Source organism: Erpetoichthys calabaricus, chromosome 6 (assembly GCF_900747795.2).
Source record: "Erpetoichthys calabaricus chromosome 6, fErpCal1.3, whole genome shotgun sequence".
In the NCBI taxonomy this organism is placed as follows: domain Eukaryota; kingdom Metazoa; phylum Chordata; class Cladistia; order Polypteriformes; family Polypteridae; genus Erpetoichthys; species Erpetoichthys calabaricus.
In genome coordinates this window covers 57,701,676-57,723,039 of record NC_041399.2, presented here as the reverse complement: position 1 = coordinate 57,723,039, position 21,364 = coordinate 57,701,676, and positions in this window count along the sequence as shown.

Here is a 21,364-nt window from a genome sequence, read left to right as displayed (position 1 = left end):
AATTAACAACAATAAATGGCTTCTAATTAAGAAAATGGTTTGAGTTAAATTGTTCAGAGTTTGAGGCCCTAACTTATCTGGTCATCTGTTGTCTCACTTCACAGCTCATTAATGTTTAGATGCCATTTAATGAAAATATGAAGCAATTCATAGAACTAAATCTAAAAAAACTAGTCGGTTAAAATGAAGGGAAAAGAAGTTAATTAGAAGAAATAAATGGTCACTATTTAAGAAAAGGTTAACATGAAAACCTGCACCCACAGTAATGCTCCACAGTTGGAGACCCCTGAACTAGGTTTCATGTTTCAGGTCCTGAATATAATAAATTAAGCCATAGTTTTTTGCAGAGATACAAATACAAAATGTGTAATATATAGCAAGTAAGAAATTCCATTAGACTGTGTTGAATGCATTTTCTACCTCAACAGATATAAAACAATAATGCAGTCAGATATACAGTACATGATTCAGGCAAAACACAGAAAATGTATCACAAAACAAAACTGACTGACTCTCCTTAACAAACATGGTTTGATCATGTTTGGAATTAAGTTAATTACATTTTCAATTCTAACCTTGGTTAGTACTTTGACATCAGTATATAAAAGTGGATTTGGTCTGTAACATCCACAGTTCATCATTTCTTTTTTCTTAAGGAAAATGCACTTGGATACCCAACACAGAGTTTTAGAGAAGGACTCATTCTCTATAGCTTAGAGGAAAATGCTAATTTGAAGTTAACAACTAACTTAAAGTGAACGAAGTTGAGATGCAAGAGAAAAACCAAACTATCCAGTGAAGGAAAAGCAGTAAAACAAAACAAAAAACACATATAGACATGGGGAGAGAAGGTGTAAACTCCACACAGAAACCTCTCAAGTTTGGGAGTTCAGACTCCACAATACTGACTTCACTATATCTGTGAACCAGCAGTGCTAGCTATAGTGCCACCCAATAATGACTTTAAATTTCCAAGAGTTGGAATTTGAAATGTAAAATGCAATGATGGATCCAGCTAATTTTATATTCTGACAGTTATTAAGAAAGAAAACAGAGGTTTAACTCATATGTAAATATATTCTTAATTTTTCTATTTTTGGTTCAATTGTGTTTACATCTGCAAGTGTTTTAACGTCATTAAAATATTCAAGGGTTCTTTTCAAGTTTTTGACATGCAAAGATTTTATTTCCTCCTCTCCACATTCATAAGATGGATTACATGGCATAAGAAGTTGTTGTTCAGTTGCTCATAGACAAGAAGCTGAACTGTGTCAAAAAAAAACAACTTTTTCTTTTTTTTTCAATAGATATCTGAAGTTGGAGTTTGTGATATTAGTTCAATTAAACTAATTAGCCCGCTAGTAATAAACCATTTGACAAATTATAATGGAAAGTGTTTCACTCCCTGTTTTGCAGCATGTGAACAAAGGTAGCACTGTAGTCATACTTTTTTGAAGATAATCTCAACAATTACTTTTATCCCATCACAACAATGAATATGAAGATTATGTACTCCCAATGTACAGTATAACCAATTGACAGGCTGTCTAACGACAGGACATCTTACTTACATTAATTATTGGAACAATATGGATTTTAAACATTTACTTTATTCCAGAGAGACAAAACCATTTAAACATTAAGAAAATAACATAACCTTTTTTATGAAGGTTCCTTACAAGGTCTTCTTCTGACTAAGCCCAAACCATGTAACAGTTCTTGAAAACATCTCTCACAGTTGCAAAAAAGAGTGTAAGGCTATCCCCACACTATTATGTTTTTATTTAAAAACTCAGACATTAGTCTTCATTTCCATATTTTGTGTGCACTACTCAATTTTTTAACCCCCAAAATCTCAGACATTTGAAAACGCCCTCCAGACCCAAATACATCTGAATATACTGCTTCAGTGTTGTAATGTGGAAGGATGATAATGTAATAATAATAATACATTTTATTGATATAGAGCCTTCCCCATGCTCAAGGAGCATAGTTGTAGTAAGGCAGACTTTAATCGTGCTCTGAGTTTTTCATGCTTATTATATGGACCTTCTCTGAATGGATCCTGCTGATTACAACGTCTCATTCCCTGACTGGTAACCCCGTTAAGGAAGAGAATAATATTCCAACATAACAGACACAAAGGAATTGGATTCCATGGCACTTATATTGGTTACTTGTATGCATCTAAGTTTCATTTTATACAATTTGAATGCTGCATACATGAGCAAAAGGCAAATAATACACTGGTTGCTACAGTAAATCCTGTGGCTTATGACGCATGTATGCCCAATGTAGGTGAACCTCTGTGTCTTAAGTGTTTTCAATCATGTTACTATTGACCGAGATACTTTCATAAACAATATGAAAATGCTAGTGTGGACAGTTTGTAAATGAAATAAAAAGTAGTAGTATAGACGCAGCTAAGTCTATTTTCTGAGCATTCTGAATGATATATAATGTCTTTGTACAATGGTCATTGTTAGTAAAACAGCATATTTAATTCAATTCCCCAACCTCTTTACCCTGCTTTGCTAGTCTAAATTGCTCAGTAAGTCAACCAGACATGTTATTATGAGTTTCAGACTCTAACCCATCCTTAACCAGCATAACCTAATATTTTAAATTTCTGCTGGGGAAGAATGGCTCCTTGATTTGTAATAATCTGTTGTGGGACTAAATGCATTAAAACATTTGAACAACTTTGACTGGTTAATCTGCAGGTTATCCTAACAATGCATTGACATTTAAAAATGATTTAAAAAAGGACTTCTTACCTTTTGAATTGTTTGGCACAGTTCTCATCTTTAGCTTTTTTGTATCATGTTTCTGATTTTCATCTTTAAGTGCGTTTCTGACTACTGTATTACTTCAGTCAATCTCAGCTTCTGACAATGTGCCCATCTATTCCTATGAAATTATTTATTTATGTACAGTATATAACCATGTCCAAACTTCCCATAACTGTAAGAATCAATAAGGGCACAAACATATTTCACATGATGTGAACTCTAATCATCTTGGTCATTTACAGTTCTTAGACTGAAGGATCAGACATTTCTATGCTTTCAATTTGAGTGCAATCATTTAATCCATAACAGTAATCTGGGGATATGTGACATTTGAAGATGAGGTGTGGCAAGTTTGCACAGATGGGATATGCCAGAACTATTCACTTTATTTCAGCATGAGGAACATCATTTAGTTCATCTAGGCCTGACAAACTTTGTCTCTGCTTGAATTATGCCCCAGGCCTTAAGAGATTTATCATTTCATTTTAGCATCTGTCACTTTCACTCCTTTAAACACTTTAATATTCTCCATTCTGGTAGAAAGATTCTTACTCAGCGGGCAGATAAATATTGGAGAGACAAACTAAAGCAACGACAGGCAGATCTGAGTGAGCAGAGTTTCCAAATGCGAGAATCCAAAGTGTTTAATGGCAGGAACATAAGTATGACAAGAATTAACCCTTTATGAGGCACCGGTCTACAACAGGACACTCTTATCACTTTACATTCTCACACTTAGCGTGTTTAGAGTCACCAGTCATCATATTAGCATGTCTTTATAGCTTGGAGGAAAAACTACTTTAGAACTAGGTAGGCTATACAATGACGGCATCCCAATGCTTAGGATTTAACCAATGTGAGACAGCTACTGTATACTAACTGCATATTACATATCAGAAAAAAAAAAAAATGAAGCTTAAAGTAAATATCGTAGCTCTAAGAAAAAGTACGTATTCATTTCAAATATTCAAAATAAATTTTGAAAATAAACCATAAATGTATCAAGCTATGTTGGTTGAAATAATAATTCATTCTTTGGACAATAGAAAAGACCTGTGTGTGCCATGTAAAAGGGCAGTGGAATAGCCAGGAGTCTCCATAATTGGAACTAATATATCACACATCTACAGTACTATGCAAAATGGCAAGTTACTTTGATAGCACCATTAGAATAAATAAAAATAAAAAGAAGAATTTCTTGTGGTTTCCAGTATTATTGCTGTCTTGTGAAATTGTTTTCAGATCTCCCCACAAGCTACTCCAGCCATTTAATGCACTTGTTAAATTCCATCAACACCACTGCCTTATTCAAATAATGAGGTAGGAAATCAATTTAACAATAAATAATTCCAAATTCTATGTTGCAAGCATCATAAAGATGATGAAAACATTACTAATAAAAAGACGATTCATATCTCCATGAAACACCTTATATTATCAATTTACTAAAAGTTCCTTTGTATAAATTATAAGTATTTGTCATAGAATGCTTTGCTTGCATCAATTAGAAAAACACTATTCAGAAGAGTGAAATATTCAAAATTCAAAAATTGATTTGTCCTCATAGTGTTACAGAGTAAATTGTCAAAGGGCCAGAAGATTAGGCTTTTGTAAGAATAGTATGTGGGACATCAGAAATATGTGTTCTGCAGGATAGGAAGAAAGTGGAGTATGAAGCTAAAAGTCTTTCAAACACATTAAGACAAAAGCTGAAAGACAAAAATTTCACCTGGTAACACAATATAATATTACCTATGTAACAATAAATCACTAAAAAGGATAAAGAGTTGAGGCTCTGTGGTGAACCCCGTATAACTGGCAGATTTGAGATAATGATATCAAATATATTTTGTCTTTTACATGTGAGTCTCCATTCAACTGCATCCAAGTTGGCATCAGAACCGATTTTAATTTGGGGGGAGTTAAAGGAAAGAGGTGATTTCAGATGTTTGGGAACCAGAAGTGTCATCATCAGTGTTGCAACTGTCAATCACTGCTTCTGCAGAGGGATGAAGAGAAAAGGCAACAGCATCAGCCTCTGGTTGGGAGTATAATTACATTTATTTGAGCCTTGAAGCTGTGTCTGACAATTTGCATTTAGCAGTAATGAACAATCTAGGATAACATAATGTGCCTTTAGAACCAAATTATTGCTATCTTGTGAAATTGTTCTCAATCTTTTACTCCTGGCACCCTGACCATTTTCATGTATCTGATAAACCCCACCAATATATCTCCTGATTCAAAATGAATGAAGTAATAGTTAGATAAGTAGCACATTAATACAAAATAAAAACAGTGAACAGGCTGTTATCAGGGGTGTAATCATTTTTATCATCTAATGTTCAAAGGATGTGAAGTGAAAATTCACATTATATTAAAATCTATGTACAAATTTAGGAAATGAATGCAGCTGCTGAAAGCTGATCTGACAGAATGGACTGAAGGCAAGTCTGCATCAGATATGCAGCAATAAGTGGCCTTATAGGCAGAAGTATTAACAGGTAGTCTTTATTTGCCTAATAATAAGAGGCTGCTATCAAAAGAACACATTTTTTATAGCATCAGTAAACGTGCGAAGATGTGATGATTTGTATTGCCAGTTACTGGCAATTTTTTTTAGTGCCAACTGTTGAACACTGAAATGACAGACTGGCATGATGGCAAGAGTTTGCATCAGACATGCAGCAGTAGGTGGTATTAGAGGAGAAATATTAACATCCTAGTTTTTTTGTGTTTAATCGTTGGAGCTTTGTATCAGATGAACCCATACATCATGTAGTACCAGTGAAAATGTAATGATATGATGATTTTTATTGCCAACATGCACCTCTGCTCTAGTTGTACTTTTTTTTGTAGTGTGTAGTAATAAGGCCTGGAGATGATGTGGCAGCAGATGGATATAAAGATGAACAAGTGAAATAACAAGGATAGGTAGAGCATCTGTGGACTAGGCATAAAAGTATGCCACTGACTTTCCAGTGCTATGTTGGTCACTATAGTGAATTAATATGTAGAACTTTTAAAACTGGAATCTTCCCAGGAGGACCTGGAAACTATCATTGAGGCAACTGGCCTGGTCTGTTCAGTTGGGTATACTGCCACTATGAATTCTGCCATGAAATTCTGCTGTGAGACATTATAACATGATCAATTATAAGAACTGCAATGGTACAAGACACTAAGTGGGCAAAATCCATTTACATACCAAAGTGCTAACATGAATTTATATATCTGCAAAAATGATACTGTACTATGCATAGTGGCACTGATTTTGGGTCAGCACACAGCTACAATTAGCAAAAAAGTGGTTTCCATCAAAATTAATATTGCTCAGGTATTTTGTCCTCTTTATGTGTAAGCAATGTATATATACTCTGTACATAGATAAATTATTTTTTGTTTCCTTTCATGAATGCATTACACCAGATTCTTCTCTAAACCAACTCAGTATATTTTAAGTGTTCCTTAAAATATACTTTTGGACATAACAGTAAATATGTTTTATTCTATATGTACATTCCTCTAGAGAGGAATTTCTTTTAAGGACACTGTTCTTGTAGAAGGCGCTGTATACCTTTTTCTTTCTGCTGTATTATATTTGGCACCTTTCATTATTGCTATATACTGTAACACAGCCCACTCCATCTAATCATTTGGTAATTTTTTAGCAGCATTCACATGTACTGCGCAAAGCACCTATTCCCTATTGCGATAGCCATATCTGTCTGTTGGTTCACATCAAACAACTCTACCCCTGTGAACAAATTTTTTTGAAATGTACTGTAGCACACTATTAAATTGTCATTGAGATATCTTGAACAGATCGTACAGTGCACAGTTTTAAAATTTCAAAGTCTACATTCATAATGGCTAACACGGTACAACACCCTAGTACTACAGATATACAAGACACCGAAATGTACCGCTACTACATGGAACTGAAGACCCGGTGGAAGAAACTGGCACACATGGACAGCGACATCTTCTTCTTACCAATGTTGTTTCTTGTCCTAGAGTGTGTATATAAACATAGGAAACTTCAGTTTCTGTATTACATCTTGCCTGAAGAAGGGGCCTGAGTTGCCTCGAAAGCTTGCATATTGTAATCTTTCTAGTTAGCCAATAACAGGTGTCATTTTGCTTGGCTTTTCTCTACATTCATAATGGCTAACACGGTACAACACCCTAGTACTAAAGTATCCCAATTGAAAGGCATTAGCAAGTTTGCAAGCTCATCTACCTTAAAACGGCTTAATTTACCTTTTTAATTTTACCTGGCAGCAGTTATATCACCTTGTATATTTTCCTCTTTTTTACCTCTGGTAGCTGCTACTGACATCAAACAGATCCTCAACACAAGTTAATGAAACACCAGCAGACTTTGTGCGTGGGTAGGAAGACACTGTGACGAGCTGCTTGAGCATGCGTGGGGCTGAAATTCTCTATACGCAAGTCCAAGAAGGTGTGCGGAAACCTCTGCATCAGAAACCTGTTTCTGCTTTGTGTTTTGCACATCAGTGTGATGCTTTAAATTACAGTAAGTTAAATGATCTTCCTAACAGTAAAAATAAAAAAATGCAAGCAATGAAAACAAAATGTTATCTAGATATGAATGAAGTACCCTGTGTCATTAAACACAATAGTAAACACATTTTCACCAAACTAGCCTCAAGGCACCATTATTTGCCAGATGACAATGATACACTATTTCACTGTCACTATAATTTACTAGGGTGAACAGATGTCCCAGTGACAGAGACAGTCCGGATTTCAGGTTATAAGTCTGGTATAAATAACTGAAAATATCAATGTCCTTCTTGTTAACAGGCTGTTCTTCTAATTAAACATTGCTACACTGAAACAAACATCATGAAACTCCAAGAAGGACCTCCTCAATACAGGGAAACCCGTATAACCCCCCCCTTCCCTGTAATCTATATACGTAAAATAGTGCGGTCAAAACTCTGAGGGGGGAAAAGCTTCATTAAGAACTTGTGCTAAATTTGAACAGCATCATGTGAAGGTCCAAGAACAAGACAAAAATAGTACTACCGTTTATTTGCTTCCACACCAAACACTTTGTGGAACCATATGTGTTCATATATGAAAGCGTTTTTTTTTTGGCCCTGCTGTGATCTCTCTGTGATGATGATGAGATAAAGGAAGGCATTAAACAACAGAGGATGGTCTTTATGCGTGGACATAGATGCTGGGCATACATGCTACACAAGTGCCCCAGTTTAGAACTTACATATCTGGTCACCCTATTATTTACTATTTGACTGTCACAATCACATGATATCCATAGTTATCACACGCGGGTAATAAAGTCTGCCTTTCAAGTCTGTTTTTTCCTAAATTTGTCATAACTGAATAGCTTTGCAAGTCCCACTTTATTAAATTAAAACAGCCAGACATGCTTAAGCAAACAAGGAACTTAATTACAAAAGTTTTGTTTATTTATGTTAATGGACAATTGGAAGTTGGTCAAAGGTGTGTATACAGTATATATGAGTGTGTGAGTAAAAGTGGTCCTGTGATGGACTACAGTCCTGTCCCAGCCTGTTTTCAGCTTTTTGTGCAATCACACTGAGAAATCCTTTGGCCCCCCGAAACCCAGAAATTAACTGAGAAGGTCACAGAATCTACCTACTGACTCAGTCTATTGAGAGCTACAGTGTCTGCGTAAGTCCTCGAATGCACCTGAATGTTACGCCATGTCTACACTTTGTAACTTGTTTAAAACCGCTTTTTTCAGGTCAGGATTGAAAACTGACAATTAATGAATCGATCATTATTTTATACAATGCCATTAAAAGCATATACCACCATTACAAAGTTTTTTACAAGGCTAACATGTTTAAAATACAATGAACCTTAAAATGTAATAGCTGAATAGTACAGTAGCAGGAATGATGAAATTAACAATCTTTCATTCATTCTTTAACCCAGGGTTCTCAAGGTAGTGCTATGCACCACTGTAACTGCAGGTATTCATCCAAAATAACCTGTGCTTTTAACTGATAATTACAATAATTAAGATTACTGTTATTTCCTGCCATTTTTGTCAACTCCAAAACTACAAAATGGGTTTGATCAGGTTTTACTGGAATGTAGCAATCATTTCTTCATGCTATGATAAGATGGATTCTTTATTTTTTTCTTGCTTTCAAAGATTTTGATCTTGTTAATGTTCTGTCATGCAAACTTTTTCTAATTAAATGGCTCAAATACACAACACTGAAATAACTGTTCTGTTTTAGAATTTAGTGCACTCCATATATGGATAAAGGTAGTGCACCGGTAGTGCTGCTGCCTTGTACTAAGGAGATTGTGGGTTCGGGTCCTCCATGTGTGGAGAGCAGTCTGAGTAGTGAGATAAGCTCTATATAAATGTAAAGAATTATTCTTATTATTATTAGTTAAGTGAGCAATCTTCAAATAAAAAAGGTGAATTGAAAGGAATTAGGCAAAAGGAAGATAAAGGAATACTCCACCCAAAGATTATAGTTTTTTATATTACTTACCTCATATAGTTTGTTCAAGTTCAAGTTCAAAGTTGTACAATGAAGTTTTCTTTTTTTGCTGTCCACTCCAAATGCCAAAACCAACGTATAAAGATTAACATAAATAATAAGTAGCAGATAGATAATAAGTAACAGAGGCAGCATAAAGTGTAAAAAACAGAAGTATAAAGTGTAATTGTGCAGGTAGGTGTGTGATGGACAAGTCAAATACAGTTGTGTGAGGTAGATAGAATGAGGTGAACCATGGTTATAAACTCCAATCAGTTATTTAGGAGTCTAATGGCCTTGGGAAAGAAAGAGTTCTTTAGCCTGGAAGTCCTGCATTTCATACTTCTATATCTCCTGCCTGAGGGTAGAAGTCTGAACAGTTTGTGTTGGGGGTGGGTGGGGTCCCTGGTGGGGTCACTGAGGATCGAGGGCAGTTCTCCTTTGGACCCTGCAGTTGTAGATGCTCTGCAGAGAGGGCAGTGGGGTCCTGGTGATCTTCTCAGCAGTCTTTACCACTCTCTGCAGGTGTTTGTGGTCCATAGCAGTAGTTTGTAGCAATGGCTGAGAAATAATTTTAATATCATGCTTTCAATGTGAGAAACATCCATGGAAGAAAGAAAAAACTTTTCACATTACTCAATTTGCATGATCCACATATCTGTTAACCAATCTGTATGAACAAAATGGGCAAACCACATAAATTTTTTTATTATTAACAGTTACTTCCAGATAAGGCAGCGAACATGGTATACATTGCAAACAAGAGGACACATTCTCATTATACAGTGTTTTTGAAATAAAGACAGAACTCTTGACCAATGAATGAGTAGAAAAGTATAGTCAGCAATAAAAAAGAAAATTGGACGAAAATTAGAGGAAACATGCTTAAGAAAACAAATGTGAGGGTTGTTATAAACATTTTAATGATAAGTTAAATTACAGGGGAAAGCTTATTATTTATTTAGCCTAAAATCTGGTGGGACTGTGCACTTAATGCAGAATCTCCACTATTTATATTGAGAGAGCTCCACTAGTCATTGCTTCTTGTCCAGCTTTCTCTTCTTATCATTACTCTTGACTTCATGCCCTTCACCAGCTCACAGTCCATTTTAAAATGATTTCACTTACACCAAGCTTTGTCAATAAAGTTAAGTATAATGCTATGATATGCTTTTTTGGAATTATTGTAGAAGTAGACAGTGCATTATTTTTTCACATCTATTGATATTTTTTCATACGAGTTTAACTTGTTCACCATTGTATAACTACTCTTGTTAACTTCTAACTATTCCTTCATTAGTTTACAAAGGGTACTTTTGATGATATTTTATATTACAGTTGTTTTACTCTGCTTATGTTTTTAACTTTCCAGCCCATGGGTATCATGTTCCTTTTGAAATTTGTTTTAGGATTTTTTTTGAGTATGCTTTCTAAAATCTCATCAGTTCTATTGATATTCTTTTTCTTTTTATATTAATGTATTCTTTAATTTTTTTTTCATTTTACATAATGTACATTTTTTTCTTGCTTTCTTTTGTGTGTCTTATGATGGAGTGGAGCCCTGTCTAAGTTTTGTCCCTGCCTTGTGTCCTTTGCATCCACAACAGCATACTGCCAACCTTCCAGCTGGTATTGAAATAAGCCTGTTTAGATTATGAATGAATGAATATCATATTCTTGTTTTCAATCTGTGATTTTGTCAAAAAAAAGTAAGAATTTCACTAAAATAAAATTAGATTTTATTAACTTACTGTAGTTTTTTTTTTGTATTTAAATCGAATGGCAAGGGCTGTTTCCAAAATATTCTTCAATTGAGAATAAAAATTTATTTGTGAAACTTAAATTTACGTATCTTTTTTTTTCGCTCTTTCCAAATAATTATACAAAAGTTATTAAAGACTGTGGTGGGTTGGCACCCTGCCCAGGATTGGTTCCTGCCTTGTGCCCTGTGTTGGCTGGGATTGGCTCCAGCAGACCCCCATGACCCTGTGTTCGGATTCAGCGGGTTGGAAACTGGATGGATGAAGTTATTAAAGAACAAAGGAACTCGCCTTGGTTTTGTGATAGAAAAGTCAAAAGTAAATGGAGAGCAATGAAATACTGGTTGTCTGAACAGCATGGACTATCAGCAACAATAATCTTAAAATTACAGAATTAGCATGAAATTTAGATGTTATCTTTGACACCAGTCTATCTTTTACAACACGTAATACAACACTATATAAAACCTGCTTTCTCCAGGTTAAAAAATATAGGAATATTAAGGCGTTTTCATAGCATTCTGCATACAGAGAAGTAGGTAAGTAGGTAGACTATACTATACCAGAGGGGGATTTGTGAATTAATACATGCATTAGTTTCTTGCTGAATTGACCACCTGAACTAAATTATTCAGAGGTTGCTGAAATTGTTCAATGTGTAGATTCCAGACAATTCAAAATGCTGCTGCAAGAATTATTATGGAAAATAAGAAAGATGAATGTATAGCTCCTGTTCTTAAATGTTTACACTGGCTTGCAGTTTAATGATTTCTAAATCATTCTAGCTTTCCATCCATCCATCCATTATCCAACCCGCTATATCCTAACTACAGGGTCACGGGGGGTCTGTTGGAGCCAATCCCAGCCAACACAGGGCGCAAGGCAGAAAACAAACACAGGGCACAGACACACACACACACATCAAGCACACACTAGGGACAATTTAGGATCAGCAATGCATCTAACCAGCATGTCTTTGGACTGTGGGAGGAAACTGGAGCACCCGGAGGAAACCCACGCAGACACGGGGAGATCATGCAAACTCCACGCAGGGAGGACCCGGGAAGCAAATCCAGGTCCACTTACTGCAAGGCAGCAGCGATACCACTGCGCCACCGTGCATTCTGGCTTTGACCACAATTAATTGACAAAAATCAAGAGCATACTGTATGATCTAAAGATGAATAGCCTTCTAAAAGCCTTCTAAAAGTTCCAAAAATAATTAAAACAATAATGGTGATTGATATTTCAGCTACAGACCCTGAAGGAAGTATAATGATCTGCTAATAATCTACAGAATGTACCATTGGTTTCAACATTTAAATCCAGCCTAATAAAGTCACAGTTTTAGTCTTGCCTGTAAGAGCCATTGATTACCTGTTCTACTTAAATTCTAGTGTAGCAATCATTATAAATTGCTACTGACCCTCCTTTGTTCTGTTTCTTTTCTCAGAATCCTGCTGGGGTACAGTCGTGGCCAAAGGTTCTGAGAATGACACAAGTATTGGTTTGCTGCTTCAGTGCTTTTAGATCTTCTTGACATATGTTTCTATGGTATGCTGAAGTATAATTACAAGCATTTCATAAGTTTCAAAGGCATTTACTGACAATAACATTAGGTTTATACAAAGAATCAATATTTGCAGTGTTGTCCCTTCTTTTTTAAGACCTCTGCAATTCGCCCTGGCATGCTGTCAATCAACTTCTGGACCAAATCCTGACTGATGGCAGCCCATTCTTGCATAATCAATGTTTGAAGTTTGTCAGAATTTATGGGGTTTTGTTTGTCCACTCGTCTCTTGAGGATTGACCACAACTTCTCAATGGGATTAAGGTCTGGGGAGTTTCCTGGCCATGGACCCAAAATTTCGATGTTTTGTTTCCCGAGCCACTTAGTTATCACTTTTGTCTTATGGCATGGTGCTCCATCAAGCTAGAAAAGGCATTGTACATCACCAAACTGTTCTTGGATGGTTGGGAGAAGTTGCTCTCAGAGGATGTTTTGGTATCATTCTTTATTCATGGCTGTGTTCTTAGGAAAAATTGTGAGTGAGACAACACCATTGGCTGAGAAGCAACTCCACACATGAATAGTCTCAGGATGCTTTACTGTTGGCATGACACAGGGCTGATGGTAGCGCTCACCTTTTCTTCTCCGGACAATCTTTTTTCTGGATGCCCCAAACAATCGGAAAGGGGATTCATCAGAAAAAATATCTTTACCCCAGTCCTCAACAGTCCAATCCCTGTACATTCTGTAGAATATCAATCTGTCCCTGATGTTTTTCTTGGAGAGATGTGGCTTCTTTGCTGCCCTTCTTGACACCAAGCCATCCTCCAAAAGTCTTTGCCTCACTGTGCGTGCAAATGCACTCACACCTGGCTGCTGCCATTCCTGAGCAAGCTCTGCACTGGTGGTGCCCTGATCCCAAGCCAGGAATGTAATTGTCAATAAAAGCCTTTGAAACTTACGAAATGCTTGTAATTATACTTCAGTACATCATAGAAACATCTGACAAAAAAGATCTAAAAACACTGAATCAAACTTTGTGAAAAACAATACTTGTGTCATTCTCAGAACTTTTGGCCACGACTATACTTGGAGCCACTGCTACATTTGTTACTACTGCAGCTCATTTGACTGTCACTTTATTTGTTATAATCAGCTCTGGGACATCCACAGGTTTGTTTTCTAGATACTCATGACTGAAGTGGCCATATCTCATTTATAATGGACTTTATAGTGTTGTGACTTGTTTAAGTCAATCTAATTGAAATTGCTCTGTGTTGCTCTGTTTTCAACATAGTTTCATTATCCATGCATGCTGATATTTTAAGGTTTAAAAATGATACCATTATTGTTACAAGTATGCATTTTAACCAATACTATATACTCATTGTAAAGTCAGTCAGTCATTTTCCAACCTGCTATATCCTAACACAGGGTCACGGGGGTCTGCTGGAACCAATCATAGCCAGCACAGGGCGCAAGGCAGGAACAAATCCCAGGCAGGGCGCCAGCCCACCGCAGGGCTCATTGTAAAGTACTCTATAAAAACAAATGTAAACATAAAAAGGTGGCCATTTATTAATCGATTCTCTGTTTTTGGCTTTTATGGTTGTTTATTTTTCACGTATTCAGTTATTGTTCCTGCCACTTGTGCACTTCTTTATGGCAGGTTAACTAATTAATATTTAAGTGTGCTTTACAGTACCGTCACGATCATCTTAAGCACAGTACCTTATATTATCCGCAGTTCTTACTTCATATGTTAAATGGATTGTGTTGGTGCAGTAGATATGTGCATTTTGATTCTTACTGTAATCATTATTATGGTAACAGTAAAACCAGCTCTGTTGTGCATAGAACTGGTGAACACATGTGAAATCTCACAACTGGTAAAAATTACTTACTAATGGCTTTATTATTTATATTCAACAGTACATAAATCTTGTAACTTTTGAAGCAGTCTTTTCATGGTGGTGATCTCATGCAATTAGTTCTGTATAATTAGGATTGTTTTAAATTTGTAATTTGGAAATTATGTGTACGTTTTAAGATATATGGAACATAAGAAAATGTTTGGCAAGAACAGTGGATAATTAGCATCTCTACTGAGAGAAATGTGGTGTGGTGAGCAAAGAAAAAAGAAATCTAATTTAGAAGACCTGAAAAGGATTAAAAAATTGTGTTGGAGGTTAGCTCATATAGTCATAAAATGATTAAAATGTTCTTGGCACTTCAACTTCTTCCTCACTTTTTATTTGTGACATTGAACAATAAATCACAAGTGTCTGTTTTTTACTTCTTTAGTAAATTTAATTTGATGAAAGATCACAGAGTATCTTCAAATATTTAGTTTAGTGGAATTTAAGAATGTATTAAGTTTTAGGCAGTCAGAAAATAAATAGAAACAACATTAATTGAAAAACTTTTGATCATTGTAGATACCAAGAGGTCAGAGTAATGTATGAGATATCACACAGCAAACTTACACACACGCAAACTCTCACACTGGGCTATTTTAGAGTCAACTTTTAATTTACAACACACGTCTTTCAAAATTGAGAGGAAAAAAAAACACATTGACATAAAGAGAATAAATCTCATATAGAGAGGCTTAAATTCAGATCATGTGCTCTGGATCTATGAGGCAGCTCCTCCAACAACAGCCTCACTTTTAAGAGGATGAATTCAAAAACATATTTCTTTGAAAACTTTAAAGCACATGCAAAACTGCACAAAAACAAAACACACACATGTATATAGCATATATGTATACTGTAAACATTTTGAGATATATACTATACAGGTATGTCTGTTCACATGTATACTATATTGTATATACTCAGACATGGTCGGTACTTTAAATAATACCACCCAATGCAATGCACATCTTTGATGCCCTTACTATGCATGAGACGATACACTTAATCCATATACAATACCCCTGGCGTTGCAGGTTTCAAAATACCACAGTCCCCCAATGCAGTGCATTCTTGGAACAAGGGACAAAATAATCAATAAAGGTAAATAAATTATATATTATTTTGGGAAAGATGTGAAAGAATGAAAAATAATGGTTTTAAAAAATGACCTACCCTCCAAAATGTTTTTATTGAGTTTTGTGATTGTAAAATTGAATTACAAATTCAAATTTTCGCTAATCCGGGATGCTTTTCTAAACGTCTTGGCAGTTTCAAGCTGTGTAATGCATCAGGAAAGCTATAAGGAAGCCTGCCTTTTAATTAGGCATGCATGGTGCAAACAGAGCCATAAACAGACATTCTACATGTGACCTACTCCTTACAAACATTCCAGAAATTAACAAAAGTTTCCAAAATGACAACTTAATGTATAAAAAATTCAACATATGAAAACAACACATGCCAATATCATGAACCGTCCTGAAAATTCATAACGCACTTTGCGATTCTCAAAAGTCTGCAGTGCTGCAAGGTGGTGAGAAATGTGTTCTGCGAAATATGAAACTTTGAACATTAAACTATTTCTCACTGTTTTAAATGTAGTATATAAATAAGAAACTTCATGTTTATGTAATTCTTGAGGTTCATACTTACTTCATAATTTAAAAAGCATTATTCTGTGATATAAAAAAATGCTGTTGCATGAAAAAACAACCCTTATGGAAATGTTGCCTGAGGCGACTGTCTTGTCACGTCACCCTCTGCACAGACCTTGTATACACACACTAAACTCATGGTCACTTTGTTTCCTATTAAACAAATGTTCATTCTGAACCAATTAAAAATATTGGATGTTCATCAATGGTTATGTTCTGCTATAGCTAGCAACAAATGATGCCCCTCACAAGTATTCAAATGTAAGTGTCTCATATAGCAGAAAAGCTGTCAGGATGCTTTGAATTGAGTTGATTTGAGTATGCATCTGCTATCAAACTATATAGATACTCATATCATATAATTTTTCTGGAGGTTTTGGAAAGTAAATAGGCAGGTGGACAAGCCACTTCACTTCATGAACAACAGGACATTATGCATAGGCACAGAGGGGCAGTAGGATGTTTGTGTTCTGTTTATTTTAATAAATTGTGGTCCCTCTTTTTCAAAATGTGTAGTAAGTTTAGTGTATATTTGAATGTTTTTTGTAATACTATAATTAATTTATTTTTTATTTGTTTTATTAGGGTTATCTCTTTATCTCCCATAGTCCAAACACACGCAGGTTAGGTGGTTTTGTAATGCTAAATTGGCCTCTGATGTATCTGAGTGTGTGTCTTCACTCTGTGATAGGCTGGTGCCCTGCACCTGAAGCTTGTAGGCTTAGGATCTAGCTTCACAGCCGGTTTAGAAATGGATGGATGAATGATATTTAGTTTGGCTGACAATCGCCTGCTGTTTCACAGAGTACAAGGTGACAGCAACAATATGAAGTTATATGGTGAGTATAACCATGAATTATTATGTTATACTCCAGTGGGTATAACAATATGTGTCAGCGTTTCATACTATTACCATTTTCCCAAATTTAGAGATATATTTAGTATATTCCTTTCTCTTAGTGTTCATCATGAATGGAGCTAAACAAAATACCTATAAATACAGCATATTAGATACATTTATACAGTTTTAAATATAAAACACTTTACCTGATGTAATATTCAAAATATTGCATTTGTTCAATAAATTGGAAAATGGTGATGGATATTTGAATGAAGATGGCTGGACCAACCAATTGGATATATTTCTGAATATGCTATCATTTCATGTAATATCAGATTCAAAAAGTGTGATTGCATGCTGAGGTTATGCCAATTATTATGTTTTTTACAAAGATGTATCTGGCTGTTTTGAAAATATAATAATGTTAATATTATAGCTGATATTGCTGTCAAGATGATCTTTCAAAATATGGTTGCATTTTGACTTAATTAAAGAAAACTTGTAGTTGACTTCATGCTAATAAATTTTTAATTGGTAATAGAAATTATAATTTCACCTAACATTACTGGGGTGCCCTGTAAAATATATGCATTATTGTTTCTTTTTTTCTCAAGAAAGTCTTAAGGGATTTGTTACAGAAAGCCTAACAGTGGAATGCAAACAAGAGGTCAAAGTTTACTTTCCCTCTTGCTATATAGTATTTTTACCCTTACACGTGCCAAATTTGTTAGTTTCAGGACAAACTTTTATCTAGATTTGATTTTGTCTGTCCATAAAGTATATTAAACAGCACGGTGTATATTTATAATAAACTAGGTGTTAAATGCTGTATCTGATGTTCTGAGAAGTATTGTAATATTTTAATACTATAGTTGTATTGTGGTTGATTAAACACAGGGAAGGTGAGTGGCAAAGAAAAAAATGTAGTATCACCTAAGCAACATGTCATGTAAATATATATATACAGTAATCCCTCGCTACTTCGCGGTTCACTTTTCGCAGATTCACGACTTCGCGGGTTTTTAAATACAAGTGATTGCCCGCCTATCGCGGAAGTTATGTTCCAGACCCATCAGCAACAGGAGAAAATCCGCGATATACAAAGACCATATAAATAAACATTGTTATAGTTTAAGCCTTAAAATACCCATCCCACATGCTTTAAACACATGTAAACTTATAAAACACACTTTGTTAACACATATGATATGTGGATGTCGGGCTAAGGATATGAGTAACATCTCACTATTATAAAACATTTTAACTTCACGCAAGACAAGACAGTGAGACAGGAAAATAGGTGCTGTACAGGCTTTTAAATTATTGACACGCAGAGTGACAAAGCAAGCACAAAGTCCACTTCTCCTTAGCGTTCAATCAGCTCCCCACCCCCTTGACAATGCGAAGTGGCAGGAGCGTACTGCGCCTCTGGGGAGGGGGGTTTGAGCAAACGTGCGTTCAGCCCTCACACACCCACACACACACACACACACACACTCCTTCTTCCAAACGCGCAGAGCGACAAGCAGGCATTTTGGCAGACGCAGCACAAAGTCCATTTCTGCTCAGTGTGAGTTCAGCTGCCCCCCTTCACAAAGCGAGTGCAGACACATTGACGTCCTGATCGCTGCGTGCAGTGTGCAGTGTTGGTCTGAGGTGTTTTAACAATGTAGAAAGTGTTTAAGAGCATAGGAAGTGTTTATAAGAGCGTGGGAAAGGTTAACAAGAGAGTGAGAAAGGTTTATAAGAGTGTGGGAAGGGTTTATAAAGCCTTAAAATATGTATAAATAATAAAATAAATATAGGTCGCTACTTCGCGGATTTTCACCTATCGCGGGGGGCTCTGGAACGTAACCCCCGCGATAGGTGAGGGATTACTGTATATATATATATATATATATATATATATATATATATATATATATATATATATATATATATACTGTACATTCATATGAACAAGTTTGGGAACCCCTCTCAACCTACATAATAATTTACTCTACTTTCAACAAAAAAGATAACAATGGAATGTCTTTCATTTCCTAGGAACATCTGAGTACTGGAGTGTTTTCCAAACAAAGATTTTTAGTGAAGCAGTATTTAGTTGTATGAAATTAAATCAAATGTGAAAAACTGGCTGTGCAAAAATTTGGGTCCCCTTGTAATTTTGCTGATTTGAATGCATGTAACTGCTCAATACTGATTACTTGCAACACCAAATTGGTTGGATTAGCTCGTTAAGCGTTGAACTTCATAGACAGGTGTGCCCAATCATGAGAAAAGGTATTTAAGGTGGTCAATTGCAAGTTGTGCATCCCTTTGACTCTCCTCTGAACAGTGACAGCATGGGATCCTCAAAGCAATTCTCAAAAGATCTGAAAACATGTATCATGGTTTAGGGGAAGGCCACAAAAAGCTATCTCAGAGGTTTAAACTGTCAGTTTCAACTGTAAGGAATGTAATCAGGAAATGGAAGTCCTTGCTGTTAAACCCAGGTCTGGCAGGCCAAGAAAAATACAGGAGCGGCATATGTGCAGGACTGTGAGAATAGTTACAGACAACCCACAGATCACCTCCAAAGATCTGCAAGAACATCTTGCTGCAGATGGTGTATCTGTACATCATTCTACAATTCAGCACAATTTACACAAAGAACATCTGTATGGCAGGGTGATGAGAAAGAAGCCCTTTCTGCATTCACGCCACAAACAGAGTCACTTGTTGTATGCAAATGCTCATTTAGACAAGCCAGATTCATTTTGGAACAAAGTGCTTTGGAGTGATGAGACAAAAATTGAGTTATTTGGTCATAAGAAAAAGTGCTTTGCATGGTGGAAGAAGAACACCGCATTCCAAGAAAAACACTTGCTACCTGCTGTCAAATTTAGATAGATAGATAGATAGATACTTTATTAATCCCAATGGGAAATTCACAATTTAGTGGAGGTTCCATCATGCTGTGGGGCTGTGTGGCTAGTTCAGGGACTAGGGCCCTTGTTAAAGTCAAGGGTTGGATGAATTCAAGCCAATATCAACAAATTTTTCAGGATAATGTTCAAGCATCAGTCACTAAGTTGAAAGTTATGCAGGGGTTGGATATTCCAATAAGACAATGACCCAAAACACAGTTCGAAATCTACAAAGGCATTCATGCAGAGGGAGAAGTACAATGTTTTGGAATGGCATCACAGTCCCCTGACTAGAATATCATCGAAAATCTTTGGGATGATTTGAAGCAGGCTGTCCATGCTTGGCAGCCATCAAATTTAACTGAACTGGAGAGATTTTGTATGGAAGAATGGTCAAAAATACCTCCTTCCAGAATCTAGAGACTCATCAAAGGCTATAGGAGGCGTCTAGAGGCTGTTATATTTGCAAAAGGAGGCTCAACTAAGTATTGATGTAATATCTCTGTTGGGGTGCCCACATTTATGTACCTGTCTAATTTTGTTATGATGCATAATGCATATTTTCTGTTAATCCAATAAACTTAATGTCACTGCTGAAATACTACTGTTTCCATAAGGCATGTCATATATTAAAAGGAAGTTGCTACTTTGAAAGCTCAGCCAATGATAAACAAAAATCCAAAGAATTAAGAGGGGTTCCCAAACTTTTTCATATGACTGTGTATATACATATACAGTATATACTAAGTGGCTTTGCCCCCTGCTCGCTTCGTCCACCAACCCCCCTGCCTGTGGTAGGCGGCAGCAAATTCGCGTCTCTGCTGCTTGCGTAAGTGGATTTCACTTTCACCAAACAACAAAACTTTTAATTCTCGCGGATAGGCCTCTTCATTGGGAAGAAACACTACTTTTCCCTGATGGCAACATGAATTAGACGATCTACAAGTCTCCGACTCAAAGTTTAAATCTTAACAATATATTTGATTTGTTTTCACTGTTCCGTTATTTCACCAAGTAATAATTTCCGTTTGTTTGCGCTAATGCGATCTTTACTATCATTTTTTTGAGACTTTTGAAATTTTCGTACTTCCATTATCTCTAACCTGCTCTGCACGTGTATTGCACCAACGTTTTTGAATTCTTTATGGCGTTCTACTTTGTCATCTACTCTTTGTCTTTTATTTCCGGCCCCGACTGTGGTTAAATCTCTTGGCACAAAGTCTCGTCTTGCAGGACATGAAAGTGTCTGTCTGAGAAAGTCACGTCTTTTATTATATGTTACAGAGTGCCTGTCAAATAATACAAACAGTACACGACACGAGTTTCATCCTGATTGGGGCTTATCAGGTATATGTATACTGTATACATATACATAAGGTATATATACATACTGTGTATATATGTGTAGTATACAGCGTTGTATAGTATATATATGTGCACTCTACCTGGTATGTAATTCT